Genomic DNA, 17,987 nt, shown 5'->3' on the forward strand with positions numbered 1-17,987 from the left:
GGAATAGCCTTAGTGCTTTATTTTATGAAAGAGTGTTTGATTAGGCATCAATGTTTCTAAGAAGTGGTGAACCCACTTATGATTGGATGGTTAGAGGAACAGTGGTATCCCCGGTCCATCAGGGTTTAAGTCCTGATGCTTGCATTATTCCTGGATTATTTCAGGATTTTCGGCGATGTGCTTTCACTGGGAGGAGACGTTTTCGTCGATGACAATGTACCTACTGTGACTTCGTAAATCTCAAGATGATATGCCGGCTCAGTCTTTCGAAGGTGCTCATAGGGATAGGATATGCGTGCGTACGTTCATAGGGGTGAGTGTATGAGCATATGTATGAGCGCTTGCCTCTGTACTGTATTAAAAAATGTTTCTAAGCATTTGTGAAAAGGACCCCAGATTATATTAAAAGTAAGCAGTGGTACAACGCACCCCACAAGATAAGGGAATTACAACGAACACTCTAGAGAACCAATACAGAAACATCTCCGACGCGGGATGAGGGCGCGCCGCAGCCGCCATTGCCGCCGCTCCCAGAGGGAGCGCTGACAACCTTAGTCATGCGCACGAACTGTTGACGACGGGAAGTCACCATCCTCGACCCAGTAGGACCAGCACGCCGGAAAAGCTCTTACCAAAACTTTCTTCAATAATACATGCATAGTTTCCATTATATACTTTATTACAAAGTTTGACCTAGGACAGAACAAATATACAAAATATAAATAAATTGGAGTACGAAATCATCATCTTTCTTTACCAAAACTTTGCTCAACTATAAAAGTGTTATTTTTGTCTTTGTATTAAAGAAAAATTTCACTAGTATCAATTTTATATACAGATAATTCATGTATAGATGAACAAATTGTTAATCAAAACTAAATCTTAGGGCGTATCAACCGTGGTTGGATGGTCAGGAGGACAATGATATCCCCAGTCTTCTAAAGTTCAAGTACCAGTGCTCGCATTTTCTGGAGTTATTTCAGACTTTCTGGTGATGTGCATTCAGTGAGAGTAGACGTTCTGGTTGATTATGAAGGCATCTGTGGCGATCAATGTCAAAAAGATATGCCGGCCCAGTCTCTCGAATGTTGCTCATAGGGTAGGGCGTGAGCACGTGTGTTTATAGAGGTGAGTGTACGTGTGTATGTACAAGCGTATGCATATGTACTGTGTTAAAAAACGAATTAGATCTTAGGAAAGGCTTCCTCCTTATATTTCTGGAAATGTAAATTACAGAATAAATCGGTTTTTGTCTCTTCATGCTAAAATGAGTATTTGATTAGACATCGGTGCTCTTAAGTACTACTTGTATAGTCTCGCAAAAAAAGAGTACTACTTCTATAGTAGTTTAAGCAATAAAGTATTACTGGCTAATGGCTTCAGAGAGCATGCTGTATAGTCTCTACATCTACAGAAAGTTTATTACGGATAGTATTTACGGGATGAAGTGGTCGGCTCACGGTCGTGTAAATTTCTATCTGAAACTTTTTACATGAACGAAATCTAGAGAGAATCGGCGACACGAGCCCGTTCCCGTAGGGACTGCCGAAACTACCCCACGTATACCCCCCGTTCCATATGGATCACTTCACATTTTGGTGTCGGTGCCTTCATTTCGCCAATGAAAAATCAGCGGTTTATTGGCCACCATGGGCCATTGGGCCATGCGATTTGGACGTGCGCGGGGCCTTGCGATAGGATGCGTCGTCAGCCGGGGACCTTGTGATCGTGGTGGGGACATACATTCTGCAATCCTCCATCAATCACGTAGGACGTCTATGGGTACATCCATGAATGAATATATAAAATTTCCTATATATAGTACTCCGCGTGTCATATTTTCGGTTCGCTGTCCTGGTGGTTGCTCTCACGAGTTACTATATACAGTATAACAGTGCCCCCGTACCCCTCAAAAAAAAAAAGTGCCCCCGTGGATCGCGTGGGAGCTTAAGATGTGGTCCGTATTTATGCCTGCACGTGAATATCGCTGCTTGGTTGATGGTACATATGCACCGCTCATGTCGGACAAGCGATGACAGACAAGTGGACCGTGCGCATCCATCGACATGAAAAATTCAGGATAACATATGTGTGTGGACGCAGTTTTTCGTGTGAAAAATTGGAGGCTAACATTCTTCAAAAGGAAAATTTGTAACCTCTGCCGTCCTGTGAAACAAAGATACTTGTCTGAGTATTATAACTGGTCATTCCTCGGGCCGGGCCGGGCCAACCCCGGCCCGAAGCCCGGCCCGGGCCGGCCGTCGAGCCTAAAAATTAGGCCTGAGCCCGGCCCATCACACTAAAAGCCCGTTGGGCCTCGGGCCACGGGCCGAGCCTCTTCCTTAAATGATGAAATCGACGGGCCCGGGCCTGGCCCGGCCCGGGCTTCGGGCTTAAAACCTAGGTCCGAGCCCGGCCCATGGACAAGGTCGGGTCGGGCTTTTTCTGGCCGGGTCGGGTCGGGCCAACCGGGTCGGGCTGCCCATGGCCAGGTATACTGAGTATCCTGTCCAAAAAAAAGAGATAGTTGTTGTGTAATTTGAAAAAATGAAAATAAGAGACAACGGCCTCACTACCCAGCGAAATCTAGACGAGCACCGCCGGCGGCCCATCGAGCAATGGCAACACGTGCACAACCTCGACCTAAGCCGCTGCAAAGCACGACGTGCCCCCTCCGTCTATGATTAAGAAGAGCTAACGAAGGAAGAAAGGCAACTTCTTCATTTTATAAAACGCACGTCGCCCAGGGGTGCCCCTTCTCTCCTCTTCGCTTCTCGCGCCCCGCTCTATGATAATGCACCAATCAAAATACACGGTCTAACTATATAAAATAGAAAGGTAGTCCTCTTAAGGCATCTCCAACGGCAACCAGTAAAAAAGGCATCCATCCAACCGAGCCGCATACATCATGCCTTCCTCAAAAAAATTTCAAGTCGCATGATCAAATAGCCGCATGAAAAGGATACAAACATTCAAATAGCCGCATGCAGCACAAGTTCAAATTTTGAATAGTTCCAATATTACATACCAACATTGTTATCCCCTTTCACCGTTCATTGATGCTCAATCAGATCTTCCTTCAGCTGCTCATAAGTTTGTCGATGCTGAATTTTTTGATGCATTTGAATAAACTCCTCAAATGTGGCCAGATTTTGGTCCGAAAGTTAGATAGGATCACCCATGTTCTCAAATTCCAGAGTTGCGGCAGCATCGTCACCCTCATCCTCGATGATCATGTTGTGCATGATCACACCTTGTAAAGCCTTCAGGCGGTTCTTTCATTTCCAATGCATGCAGTCAAGAGATCCAAGCAAACCTGGCCACCATCTTGCTTCTGAGATTGCCAGGAGCCTTTCCGTGTCTGCTACAGTTGGTTCTCTCAGGTATTGACGTCTGAACACCTCGACCATGACAGTTGCAAACCTGACTATGATATCTCCGCATGTGCTCTCAGACATCCGTAGGTACTCGTCCCACGAATCAGTGGTCGTGCCATATGCAAGCATCCGGAGTGCAGCCATGCACTTCTGTTAACCAGAGAAGCCAATCGTTCCCACGACGTCCTTCTTCAGGATGAAGTAGTCATCATAGGACCGGGCGCCATGGTACAAACTATCGAAGACAGTCTTGCACATCCGAAAACATCGGCGAAAATGGTCAGTGAATAGTGCATCAGGGGCAAAGTAGTTGTCCATCAGTGTCAAAATGGTTGTGTGCCCTATTGCGGTTGAACACTCGATAACCCTTGATCGAGCCCTTGAAATTGAGAACATGCTTCTCCGCATGCTCCGTGTCTTCAAGGACCGCCTACATCATCATCGTCTCATCGGAGTACTCCTCGTTCGACGAGCCGTCGGAGGACTCAACATACTGCTCGTATATGTACTCCAAATCGGAATCCATTGCTACAAAGAAGAAGGGATGACTATTTTTAGCTCCGACGATTCATCGAATAGTTGGCTGGCACAGTAGAGGATGGTACCTGGCGGGGCGGTCGAAGGACAGGGGGTTGAACGGAGACATAGGAGAAGCGGCGGGGAGCCCTGCTTGATCGCCAGAGGTGACAGAGACGCAGATTTCCGGTAGGGGTGTGGCGTGGTGGCCAGGGTGGTGGAGTGGCAGCGACGGTAACAACAAAAATAAGGAAGGAGAGAAAATGGGGAGGATGGAGTCGCGGGGTTGGGGAATGGTTTTGGGTGGGCCCAGGGTGTCGGATTCGTACGTTTCATGTGCCTGGACTCCCGCAAAGCTCCCCCACTTTTGTCTTCGTTTCGCGTGAGAAATCGCGTTTGGACCGCCCGCGGACCGATATAGGACCACGTCGGATGGCTTCGGCGGTCCAGACGGTTGTGGGAGGTTTACGGGTCTGCCTTGGAGATGCCCTTACAAAGCATATCCTGAGATCTCGGTACCAGGCAGAGCCTCTTCGCTGAGTGGCGGGTTGCAGAGGACAAGAGGGCTCAACAACAGCGCAGCACGACACTCCGGTGTGGGGCATGGTGATGGGGCAACGCATGACCGACCGATCATGTGGGCGCGCGGCGGATGGCGTGCTCCGGTAGGTGGCTGATCTGGCACAGTGGTCTTTGCTATTTCTTGAGCTTGCGTTGGTTTTTCCCTTGAATAGGAAAGGGTGATGCAGCAAAGTAGAGATAAGTATTTCCCTCAGTTTGAGAACCAAGGTATCAATCCAGTAGGACACAACGCACAAATCATCAAATACCTGCACAAACAATCAAACAACTTGCACCCAACGCGATAAAGGGGTTGTCAATCCCTTCACGGTTACTTGAAAAAATGAGATCTGATAGAGATAGATAAACGATAAAGTAAATATTTTTGGTATTTTTGGTTTATAGATTGGAAAGTAAAAGATTGCAAAATAGTAGATTGGATACTTATATGACGGAAAATAGAAACTTATATGATGGAAAATAGACCCGGGGGCCATAGGTTTCACTAGAGGCTTCTCCCATGATAGCAAAGAATACGATCGCTGAACAAATTACTGCCGAGCAGTTGACAGAAAAGCGCAAAGTTATGATGATATCTAAGGCAATGACCATGAATGTAGGCATCACGTCCGTGTCAAGTAGACGGAAACGATTCTGCATCTACTACTATTACTCCACACATCGATCGACTCCTGCCTGCATCTAGAGTATTAAGTTCATGAAGAATAGAGTAACGCATTAAGTAAGATGACATGATGTAGAGGAATTAACTCAAGCAATATGATGAAAACCCCATCTTTTTATCCTCGATGTCAACAATACAGTACGTGCCTTGCTGCCCCTACTATCACTGGGAAAGGACACCGCAAGATTGAACCCAAAGCTAATCACTTATCCCATTGCAAGAAAAACCAATCTAGTTGTCCAAACCAAACCGATAGGTCGAAGAGAATTACAAAGATATCAAATCATGCATAAAAGAATTCAGAGAAGATTCAAGTCATAGATAAGCTGATCATAAATCCACAATTCATCGGATCTCGGCAAACACACTGCAAAAAAGTATTACATCGAATAGATCTCCAAGAACATCGAGGAGAACATGGTATTGAGAATCAAAGAGAGATAAGAAGCCATCTAGCCACTAGCTATGGACCCGTAGGTCTGAGGTAAACTACTCACGCTTCATCGGAAGGGCAATAGAGTTGATGTAGAAGCCCTCTGTGATTGGATCCCCCTCTCGCGGGTGCTGGAAAAGGTCCCTAGATGGGATATCACAGGTACAGAAGGTTGTGGTGGTGGAAAAGTCTTTTCGTGGATGCCTCTGGTAGTTTGGGGATATTTGGGAATATATAGGAGAAAGAATTAGGTCAGGAGGTGCACGGGGGGGGGGGGGGCACAAGGGTGGGGGCCACGCCCTCCGTCCTTGTGGCCGCCTCGTGGCTCCTCCGACTTCATCTCCAAGTCTCCCGGTTGTCTTCCGGTCTAAGAAAAGTTATCGTGAAGGTTTTGTTCCATTTGGAATCCCTTTGGTATTCCTTTTGTGCGAAACTCAAAAACAGGGGGAAAATAGGAACTGGCACTGGGCTCTAGGTTAATAGGTTACTCACATATATAAAATAGCATATTAATGCATATAAAACATCCAAAACATATAATATAATAGCATGTAACAATAAACAATTATAGATACGTTGGAGAAGTATCAGTCTTCTATGGCTATGGTCTACGGGGATCCAAAGAAAACCACGTAGTCAAGCGACATGAGGGGGCATGTCGTCGATGTAGGGCTAGCATGCTTGGGCCAGGCCATGAACGGTGATGCGGATGGATCTTGGGTTTGGGGTGATGGGACTCGAGGGCAGGACCGGAGCCGTCCCATGGAGGCCCGTCTCTCTAGCAGCCCATCTTCTAGGGCCGCCTTGGTGAAGATGTCGGTTCCCCTAGTGAACCATGCCTTAGGCTGCGATGAAGCTATATCCAGCTGGGATCTGGTGCCCTTTTCCAAGGACCTTGGCATATGGATTGACATGGGTGGCCGGTCCTGGCTGTTGGTGTGTAATACCTCTTAAATGTATCTATATTTGTTTGTATGATTCATGCTACTTTGCTACAATTTATAAACACTTTGGGCACAAATTTTATCAATTTTATTTAACTAACATATTAATTTAGTATCGAGCGCCAGTTCTTGCTTTCTGCTATTTTTTAAATTTCAGGAAACCACCACAGAAAATGCCCGAGAAAAATCGGGAAAAATAGGAGAGGAATTTGCGTGCTTGAAGATGACCAGGGAGCCAAAGTCCATAACATGGCAGGCTCACAGGACCTCGGCGCCTGGGCTGGGTGCCCACCTTGCAGGGGTGCGAATGGGGTGCCTCGGCGAGCGCCTAGGCTCTATGGGCACCCTAGGTGGTCTCCGGTGCCCATTGGCCTACATATACTAGAAAGCCCTCCTCTAAATTAGTCGCCACAACCATTTCTTTTTAGGCAATCTTTGTTTTCAGCCTTGATTTGGTACTCTTCCAAAGGGGGGATTCATCTCCATAATCACAAGTGATGGAGGGGGATTCACTTGTGCGATGGCGTCGGGAGAATAGGGTGAGTCCTTGGGACGCCTGGAGCATTGTGCCTCCACACCCCTCCAATGGAGACAGATCTCCCCCAAGGAGAGACCTTCTGCAACATATCCTCTTCTCCATCGACTCCACTTGCGGTTACTTCAACCTTTACCTTGTGCAAGATTTTATTGTGTGTTCACTCTTGCTTGCACTTGTTACTTGTGTTGCATGTCATATAGGTTGTCGACCTAGCTAGTTGCATATCTAAACAACCTTCTTTCTCGTTGAACCTAAAGTTTTGTAAATAGGCCAAAAATTGTTAGTGGCATATGAAGTAAATATGCCCTAGAGGCAATAATAAAGTTGTTATTTCATATTTCCTTATTCATGATAAAGGTTTATTATTGATGCTAGAATTGTATTGATCGGAAACTTAAATACATGTGTGAATACATAAACAAATACCGTGTACCTAGTAAGCCTCTACTAGACTAGCTCATTGATCAAAGATGGCTACGGTTTCCTAACCATAGACATGTGTTGTCATTTGATAACGGAATCACATCATTAGGAGAATTATGTGATGGAAAAGACCCCTCCATTAGCTTAGCATATTGATCGTTCAGTTTATTGCTATTGCTTTCTTAATGTTAAATACATATATTCCTTTGACTATGAGATTATGCAACTCCCGGATACCGGAGGAATACCTTGTGAGCTATCAAACATCAAAACATAATTGTGTGATCATAAAGATGCTCTACAGGTATCTCCGAAGGTGTTTGTTGAGTTGGCATAGATCAAGATTAGGATTTGTAACTCCGAGTACCGGAGAGGTATCTCTAGGCCCTCTCGGTAATACACATCATAAGAAGCCTTGCAAGCAAAGTGACTAATGAGTTAGTTGCAAGATGATGTATGATGGAACGACTAAAGAGACTTGCTGGTAACGAGATTGAACTTGGTATGAAGATACCTACGATCGAATCACTAACATACCGATGGACAAAGGGAATTACGCATGTTGTCATAAGGTCAGACCGATAAAGATCTTCGTAGAATATGTAGGAGCTAATATGGGAATCCAGGTTCCGCTATTGGTTATTGACCGTAGAGGTGTCTCGGTCATGTCTACATAGTTCCCAAACCCGTGGGGTCCACATGCTTAACGTTTGTTGACGATATAGTGTTATATGAGTTATATGGATTTGGTGACCGAGTGTTGTTCGGAGTCCCGAATGAGATCACAGACATGACGAGGAGCTCCGGAGTAAAGATTGATATATAGGACGATGATATTTGGACACTGGAAAGGTTTCGGAGTGCACCGGGTAGTCATCGGATAACCGGAAGGGGTTTCGGACACCCCCGGTAGGTGTATGGGCCTAATGCGCCAAGGGGGACAGACCAGCCCACAAGGGGGATGGTGCACCCCTTCCCTGGCTGGCCGGCCCTGTGGGGAAGGAAAGGGGAGGGGTGGCCCCTCCTGCCTTTCCCTCCTCATGTGAGAAAGGAAAGGGGGGCGCCACCTTCCCCTGCCTTCCTCCCGCACCTATACATGGTAGGGGGCGCGGCTTCGAGCAGGACCCCAAGTGGGATTCGGCCCCACTTGGAGCGCATCCAGGCTGCCTCCTCCCTCCCCCACCTATATATATGTGGGAGGGGGCGCCACACATAACCATGACAATCTCTTAGCCGTGTGCGGCGCCCCCCTCCACAGTTTAGTCCCTCGGTCATATTTTCGTTGTGCTTAGGCGAAGCCCTGCGAAGATAGCATCACCATCACCGTTACCACACCTTCGTGCTGTTGGAAATCACCCACTACTTCGCCATCTTGCTGGATCAAGAAGGCGAGGACGTCAGCGAGCTGAAAGTGTGCTGAACGCGGAGGTGTCGTACGTTCGGTACTTGATCGGTTGGATCACAAAGAAGTTTGACTACATCAACCGCGTTAACAAACGCTTCTGCTTATGGTCTACGAGGGTATGTATACACACTCTCCTCTCCCATTGCTATGCATCTCCATGGATAGATCTCGCGTGTGCATAGAAAAATATTTGTTTTCCATGCAACGTTTCCTAATAGTGGCATCAGAGCCAGGTACATGCGTAGATGATGTGCACGAGTAGAAAACAAAGAGTTGTGGGCGATGATAGTCATACTGCTTACCACCAACGTCTTATTTTGATTCGACGGTATTGTGGGATGAAGTGGCTCGGACCAAACCTTACATGTCCATGCACATGAGACCGGTTCCACAGACTGACATGCAACTTGCTTTGCATAAAGGTGGCTGGTGGGTGTCTGTTTCTCCTACTTTAGTTGAATCGAATTTGATTGTGGCCGATCCTTAAAGAAGGTTAAAACAGCAAACTTGATAAATCAATGTTGTGGTTTTTGTGTAGTTAAGAACGGTTCTTGCTAGAAGCCCGTAGCAGCCACGTAAAACTTGCAACAACAAAGTAGAGGGCGTCTAACTTGTTTTTGCAGGGCATGTTGTGATGTGATATGGTGAAGACGTGATGTGATATAGTTTATTGTATAAGATGATCATGTTTTTTAATATTGACAACCTGCAGGAGCCTGAAGGTTGTCTCTTAATAATTGTATGAAATGCAAGCACCATGTAATTGCTTTACTTTATCACTATGTGTTAGCAATAGTTGTAGAAGAAATAGTTGGCAAGGCGACCCCGGCGCAACGATGGAGATCGAGGTGTCGAGCCAGTGACGATGGAGATCATGACGATGCTTTGGAGATGGAGATCAAAAGCACAAGATGATGATGGCCATATCATGTTACATATTTTGATTGCGTGTGACGTTTATCCTTTATGCATCTTATTTTGCTTAGAACGGCGGTAGCATTATAAGATGATCCCTTCACTAAATTTCAAGATAAAAGTGTTCTCCCCGAGTATGCACCATTGCCAAAGTTTGTCGTTTCGAAGCACCTCGTGATGATCGGGTGTGATAGACTCTATGTTCACATACAATAGGTGTAAGACAGTTTTGCACATGCAGAATACTTGGGTTAAACTTGACGAGCCTCGCATGTACAGACATGGTCTCGGAACACTGGATACGAAAAGGTCGAGCATGAGTCATATAGTAGATATGATCAGCATAGAGATGTTCACCATTGATGACTACCACATCTCCCGTGATGATCAGACATGGGTTAGTTGATTTGGATCATTTATCACTTAGATAACTTGAGGGATGGTTATTTAAGTGGGAGTTCTTTAGTAATTTGATTAATTGAACTTAATTTATCATGAACTTAGTCTTAATAGTATTGCATTTCTACGTTGTAGATCAATAGCTCGCGATATAGCTCTCCTATTTTTTGATATGTTCCTAGAGAAAACTAAGTTGAAAGATGACAGTGCAATAAAGCGGACTGGGTCTGTGATCTGAGGATTATTCTCATTGCTGCACAGAAGAATTATGTCCTTGATGCACCGCTAGGTGACAGACCTATTGCAGGAGCAGATGCAGACATTATGAACGTTTGGCAAGCTCGATATGATGACTACTTAATAGTTTAGTGCGCCATGCTTTTCGGCTTAGAAACGGGACTTCAAAAATGTTTTGAACACCACAGAGCATATGAGATGTTCCAAGAGCTAAAATTGGTATTTCAGGCTCATGCCCGTGTTGAGAGGTATGAGACCTCTGACAAGTGCTTTGCCTACAAGATGGATGAGAATAGCTCAGCTAGTGAGCATGTGCCCAAAATGTCTGGGTACTACAATCGCTTGAATCAAGTGGGAGTTAATCTTCCATATAAGATAGTGACTGACAGAGTTCTCCAGTCACTATCACCAAGCTACTAGATCTTTGTGATGAACTATAATATGCAAGGGATGATGAAAATGATTCCCGAGCTCTTCGCGATACTGAAATCGGCGGAGGTAGAAATCAAGAAAGAGCATCAAGTGTTGATGGTTAATAAGACCACTAGTTTCAAGAAAAGGGGCAAGGGAAAGAAAGGAAAATTCAAGAAGAATGGAAAGCAAGTTGCCGCTCCCATGAAGAAGCCCAAAGCTAGACCTAAGCCTGGAACTGAGTGCTTCTACTACAAAGGAAATTGTCACTAGAAGCGGAACTGCCCCAAATACTTGGCGGATAAGAAGGATGGCAAAGTGAAGAAAGGTGTATATGATATACATGTTATTGATGTGTACCTTAATAGTGTTCGTAGTAGCCCCTGGGTATTTGATACTGGTTCAGTTGGTAAGTAACTCGAAACAGGAGTTGCAGAATGAACAGAGACTAGTTAAGGGCGAGGTAACGATGTGTGTTGGAAGTGATTCCAAGGTTGATATGATCACCATCGCACACTCACTCTACCTTCAGAATTAGTGTTGAACCTAAATAAATGTTATTTGGTGTTTGCGTTGAGCATGAATATGATTAGATCATGTTTATTGCAATACGGTTATTCATTTAAGTTAGAGAATAATTGTTATTCTATTTACATGAATAAAACCTTCTGTGATATTACACCCAATGTGAATGGTTTATTTAATCTCGATCGTAGTGATATACATATTCATAATATTGATGCCAAAAGATGCAAAGTTGATAATGATAGTGTAACATATTTGTGGCATTGCTGTTTAGGTCATATTGGTGTAAAGCGCATGAAGAAACTCCATCCGGATGGAATTTTGAAATCACTTGATTATGAATCATTTGATACTTGTGAACCATGCCTCATGGGCAAGATGACTAAAACTCCATTCTTTGGAACAATGGAGCGAGCTAATGACTTATTGAAAATAATACATAACGATGTATGCGGTCCGATGAGTGTTGAGGCACGTGGTGGGTATCGTTATTTTCTGACCTTCACAGATGATTTGAGTAGGTATGGGAATATCTACTTGATGAAACACAAGTCTAAAACATTTGAAAAGTTCAAAGAATTTCTCAGTGAAGTGGAGAATCATCGTAACAAGAAAATAAAGTTTCTATGATCTGATCATGGAGGCGAATATTTGAGTTACGAGTTTGGCCTTCATTTAAAACAATGTGGAATTGTTTGACAACTCAAGCCACCTAGAACACCACAGCGTAATGGTGTGTGCGAACATCGTAACCGTACTTTATTGGATATGGTTCATTCTATGATGTCTCTTACCGATTTACCACTATCATTTTGGGGTTATGCATTAGAGATAGCTGCATTCACGTTAAATAGGGAACCGTCTAAATCCATTGAGATGACACCGTATGAACTGTGGTTTGGCAAGAAACCTAACCTGTCATTTCTTTAAGTTTGGGGTCACAACACTTATGTCAAAAGGCTTCAGCCTGATAAGCTCGAAACCAAATCAGAGAAGTGCGTCTTCATAAGATACCCTAAGGAAACAATTGGGTACACCTTCTACCACAGATACGAAGGCAAGATCTTTGTTGCCAAGAATGGGTCCTTTCTAGAGAAGGAGTTTCTCTTGAAAGAAGTGAGTGGGAGGAAAGTAGAACTTGATGAGGTAATTGTACATTCTCTCAAATTGGAAAGTAGCACATAAGAGAAATCCATTCCCGTGATGCCTACAATAACTAGAGAGGAAGCTAATGATGATGATCATGAATCTTTAGATCAAGTTACTACTGGACCTCGTAGGTCGAACAGAGCATGTTCCGCACCAGAGTGGTATGGTAATCCTGTCCTGGGAGTCATGTTATTAGACCATGGCGAACCTACGAACTATGAAGAAGCTATGATGAGCCCAAATTCCGATAAATGGCTTGTGGCCATGAAATCTGAGATATGATCCATGTATGAGAACAAAGTATGGACTTTGGTGGACTTGCCCAATGATCGGCAAGCCATTAAGAATAAATGGATCTTCAAGAAGAAGACAGACGCTGATGGTAATGTCACCATCTACAAAGCTCGATTTGTCGCAAAAGGTTTTCGACAAGTTCAAGGGGTTGACTACGATGAGACCTTCTCACCCGTAGCGATGCTTAAGTCAGTCCGAATCATGTTAGCAATTGCCGCATTTTATAATTATGAAATTTGGCAAATGGACGTCAAAACTGCATTCCTTAATGGATTTCTTAAAGAAGAGTTATATATGATGCAACCAGAAGGTTTTGTTGATCCTAAAGGTGCTAACAAAGTGTGCAAGCTCCAGTGATCCATCTATGGACTGGTGCAAGCATCTCGGAGTTGAATATACGCTTTGATGAGGTGATCAAAGCATATGGTTTTATATAGACTTATTGAGAAGCTTGTATTTACAAGAAAGTGAGTGGGAGCTCTGTAGCATTTCTGATAATATATGTGGATGACATATTGTTGATTGGAAATGATATATAATTTCTGGATAGGATAAAAGGATACTTGAATAAGAATTTCTCAATGGAAGACCTTGATGAAGCTGCTTATATATTGGGAATCAAGATCTATAGGGATAGATCGAGACGCTGAATAGGACTTTCACAAAGCACATGCCTTGATAAAGTTTTGAAGAAGTTCAAAATGGATCAATCAAAGAAAGGGTTCATGCCTGTGTTACAAGGTGTGAAATTGAGTCAGACTCAAAGCCCGACCACTACAGAAGATAGAGAGAAAATGAAAGTCATTCCCTATGCCTCAGCCATAAGTTCTATCACGTATGCTGTGCTATGTACTAGACACGATGTGTGCCTTGCCATAAGTTTGGCAGGGAGGTACCAATAGTGATCCAGGAGTAAATCACTGGACAATAGTCAAAATTATCCTTAGAGAACTAGGGAGATATTTTCTCGGTTATGGAGGTGATAAAGAGTTCATCGTAAAGAGTTACGTCGGTGCAAGCTTTGACACCGATTCAGATGACTATGAGTCTCAATCTAGATACATATTGAAAGTGGGAGCAATTAGCTAGAGTAGCTCCATGTAGAGCATTGAAGACATAGAAATTTGCAAAATACATACGGATCTGAATATGACAGACCCGTTGACTAAACTTCTTTCACAAGCAAAACATGATCACACCTTAGTACTCTTTGGGTGTTAATAACATGTGATGTGAACTAGATTATTGACTCTAGTAAATTCTTTGGGTGTTGGTCACATGGCGATGTGAACTATGGGTGTTAATCACATGGCGATGTGAACTAGATTATTGACTCTAGTGCAAGTGGGAGACTGAAGGAAATATGCCCTAGAGGCAATAATAAAGTTTTATTTTATATTTCCTTATTCATGATAAAGGTTTATTATTCATGTTAGAATTGTATTGATCAGAAACTTAAATACATGTGTGAATACATAAACAAATACCTTGTCCCTAGTAAGACTCTACTAGACTAGCTCGTTGATCAAAGATGGTTAAGGTTCCTAGCCATAGACATGTGTTATCATTTGATAATGGGATCATATCATTAGGAGAATGATGTGATGGACAAGACCCATCCGTTCGCTTAGCATATTGATCGTTCAGTTTATTGCTATTGCTTTCTTAATGTCAAATACATATTCCTTCGACTACGAGATTATGTAACTCCTGGATACCGGAGGAATACCTTATGTGCTATCAATCATCACAACATAACCGGGCAATCATAAATATTCTCTACAGGTATCTCCGAAGGTGTTTGTTGAGTTAGCATAGATCGAGATTAGGATTTGTCACTCCGAGTATCAGAAAGGTATCTCTGGGCCCTCTCGATAATACACATCCACTACTAGGGAAAAGCCGAGCAGCAGCGCGGGTTTTCGGCCTTTTAGTAGCGCGGGGGCTGGCGCTACTAATAAGGCGCTACAGCTAACGCTTAGCAGTAGCGCTGGTCCACCCGCGCTACTACTACACAAGTGTTGCAGCAGCGTGCTTAAAGGAACCTCGCTGCTGCTAATAGCTATAGCGCGCTTCCCCTGTGTGCGCTACTGCTACAACCGCGCTGCTGCTAACTTTTCTCCACTCGCTATTGCTAATTTTAGTAGTTTTTTGTTTTTTTTCGGCATATTTGTTTTGTATTTGAACAGGCTTTATAGAAGAATCTTTAGCACATACAAATGTCATCATGATACACATACAAATGCCTGCGAGACCACAAATGTAATCATATCATATAAATACAAATAGTCTCGTCATAATCATCATCCAACACAAAGTGGTATCTTGTCATCATCTCGATACATGCAAGTCTCGAATACTTGCAACTACAACGTCATCCATCTAAACAAAGGTATACGCGAGAAGAGCTATCTGAAAGTGCAACTATCCCTAGGTGGTTTTGGTAATTCATAACAACATATAGCTCATTGAGCTAATGCTATTCCAAGATGACTATTTCAGGAAAGCTCAATGATTGGCATGGCATGGATGTGAAAGTGGAACCCTCAAAATGCTAAGGACAAAGGATTGGCTCAAGCTCAAAAGCTCAAGACTCTTCATTTTATATTTTAGTGATCCAAGATCACATTGAGTCTTTAGGAAAAGCCAATACTATCAAGGAGGGATGAGGTGTTGCTTAATGAGCCTCTTGCTTCATGTGCTTAGTGATATGCTCCAAAACCCTCAACTACTTTCCCATATCCACATATGACCTAAACCCTAAGCCAAACTCGGTCCTACCGATTCTTTCTATCCAGCGTCACCGAGTTTCACTTGTCATAAGCCACTGCCAAACCCTAGCAATTCGGTTCTACCGATAGGGATCTCGGTCTCACCAAGATGGGATTGCAAACTCTCTGTTTCCCTTTCGTAACTTTTCGGTCTCACCGAAAGAGCGAATCGGTCCCACCGAGATTGCAGTGTAAACTCTCTGTTTCCTTTTTGTAACTTTTCGGTCTCGCCGAAAGAGCAAATCGGTCCCACCGAGTTTACCTGACCAACTCTCTAGTTAGCTTATTACCAAACTCGGTATCACCGAGTTTGTGTAATCGGTCTCACCGAGATTACGTTATGCCCAAACCCTAACCATATCGGTCCTACCGAGTTGCATGTCAGTCCCACCGAAAATCTCTAACGGTCACTAGGTTTACCTTTTCGGTCCGACCGAGTTTGTTGATTCGGTCCCACCGAGATTGGAAAACTGTGTGTAACGGTTGGATTCTGTGTGGAGGATATATATACCCCTCCACCTCCTCTTCATTCGGAGAGAGAGCCATCAGAACACATACACAATTCCAACTCATATGTTCTGAGAGAGAACCACCTACTCATGTGTTGAGACCAAGATATTCCATTCCTACCATATGAATCTTGATCTCTAGCCTTCCCCAAGTTGCTTTCCACTCAAATCTTCTTTCCACAAAATCCAAATCCTATGAGAGAGAGTTGAGTGTTGGGGAGACTATCATTTGAAGCACAAGAGCAAGGAGTTCATCATCAACACACCATTTGTTACTTCTTGGAGAGTGGTGTCTCCTAGATTGGCTAGGTGTCACTTGGGAGCCTCCGACAAGATTGTGGAGTTGAACCAAGGAGTTTGTAAGGGCAAGGAGATCGCCTACTACGTGAAGATCTACCGCTAGTGAGGCAAGTCCTTCGTGGGCGATGGCCATGGTGGGATAGACAAGGTTGCTTCTTCGTGGACCCTTCGTGGGTGGTTGCTTCTTCGTGGACCCTTCGTGGGTGGAGCCCTCCGTGGACTCGCGCAACCATTACCCTTCGTGGTTGGAGCCCTCCGTGGACTCGCGCAACCGTTACCCTTCGTGGGTTGAAGTCTCCATCAACGTGGATGTAGGATAGCACCACCTATCCGAACCACGGGAAAAACATCCGTGTCTCCAATTGCGTTTGAATTCTCCAAACCCTTCCCTTTACATTCTTGCAAGTTGCATGCTTTACTTTCCGCTGCCAATATACTCTTTGCATGCTTGCTTGAATTGTGTGATGATTGCTTGACTTGTCCTACAATAGCTAAAATCTGCCAAGAACTAAAATTGGGAAAAGGTTAAGTTTTTATTTGGTCAAGTAGTCTAATCACCCCCTCTGGACATACTTTCGATCCTACAAGTGGTATCAGAGCTTTGGTCTCCATTTGCTTTGATCTCCATAGCTTTTGGTGGTCATAGCCTTGGTTTCACAACCTAGGAGAGTATGGCGTCTAGCGAGGGAAAATTATCACCGTAGAGGTCCTTACTTTGATGGTACTAATTTTGCTAGTTGGAAGCATAAAATGAAAATGCATATTCTTGGACATAACCCCGCCGTTTGGGCTATTGTGTGTGTTGGTTTGCAAGGTGACTTCTTTGATGGGAAAGAACCAAACCGTGAAGCTACCGCGGATGAGTTAAAGATGTTGCAATACAATGCTCAAGCTTGTGATATTCTCTTCAACGGATTGTGCCCCGAAGAATTCAACAAAATCAGCCGTCTTGAGAATGCAAAGGAAATTTGGGACACCTTGATTGATATGCACGAAGGTACCGACTCCGTCAAGGAATCCAAGTTGGATGGGCTTCAAAGTCAACTTGACAAGTTCAAAATGAAGGATGGTGAAGGTGTCGCTGAAATGTACTCTAGGCTTGCTCTTATCACAAATGAGATTGCCGGCTTAGGAAGTGAAGAGATGACCGATAGATTCATCATCAAGAAGATTCTAAGAGCCTTGGATGGAAAATATGATACCATGTGCACATTGATCCAAATGATGCCCAATTACAAAGATCTCAAGCCAACGGAGGTGATTGGAAGAATTGTTGCTCATGAGATGTGACTTAAGGATAAAGAGGAACTTCACAACAAATCAAGTGGTGCCTACAAAGCCTCATGTGAAGCGCCTACATCATCAAGTGAGAAACAAAACTTCAATGAAGAATTGAGCTTAATGGTGAAGAACTTCAACAAGTTCTACAAGAGTAGAAGCAAAGATAGAAGCTTCAAGTCAAGGTCCTACAATGACAAAAGATCTTCTAGTCGAGAGCGAAACTGCTACAGTTGTGGAAGACCCGGACACTATTCCAATGAGTGTACGGCTCCCTACAAGAGAAGAGAAGATTCTCCAAAAAGAAGAAGCAAAGA

This window comes from Triticum aestivum, chromosome 3A (assembly GCF_018294505.1).
Source record: "Triticum aestivum cultivar Chinese Spring chromosome 3A, IWGSC CS RefSeq v2.1, whole genome shotgun sequence".
Taxonomy (NCBI): domain Eukaryota; kingdom Viridiplantae; phylum Streptophyta; class Magnoliopsida; order Poales; family Poaceae; genus Triticum; species Triticum aestivum.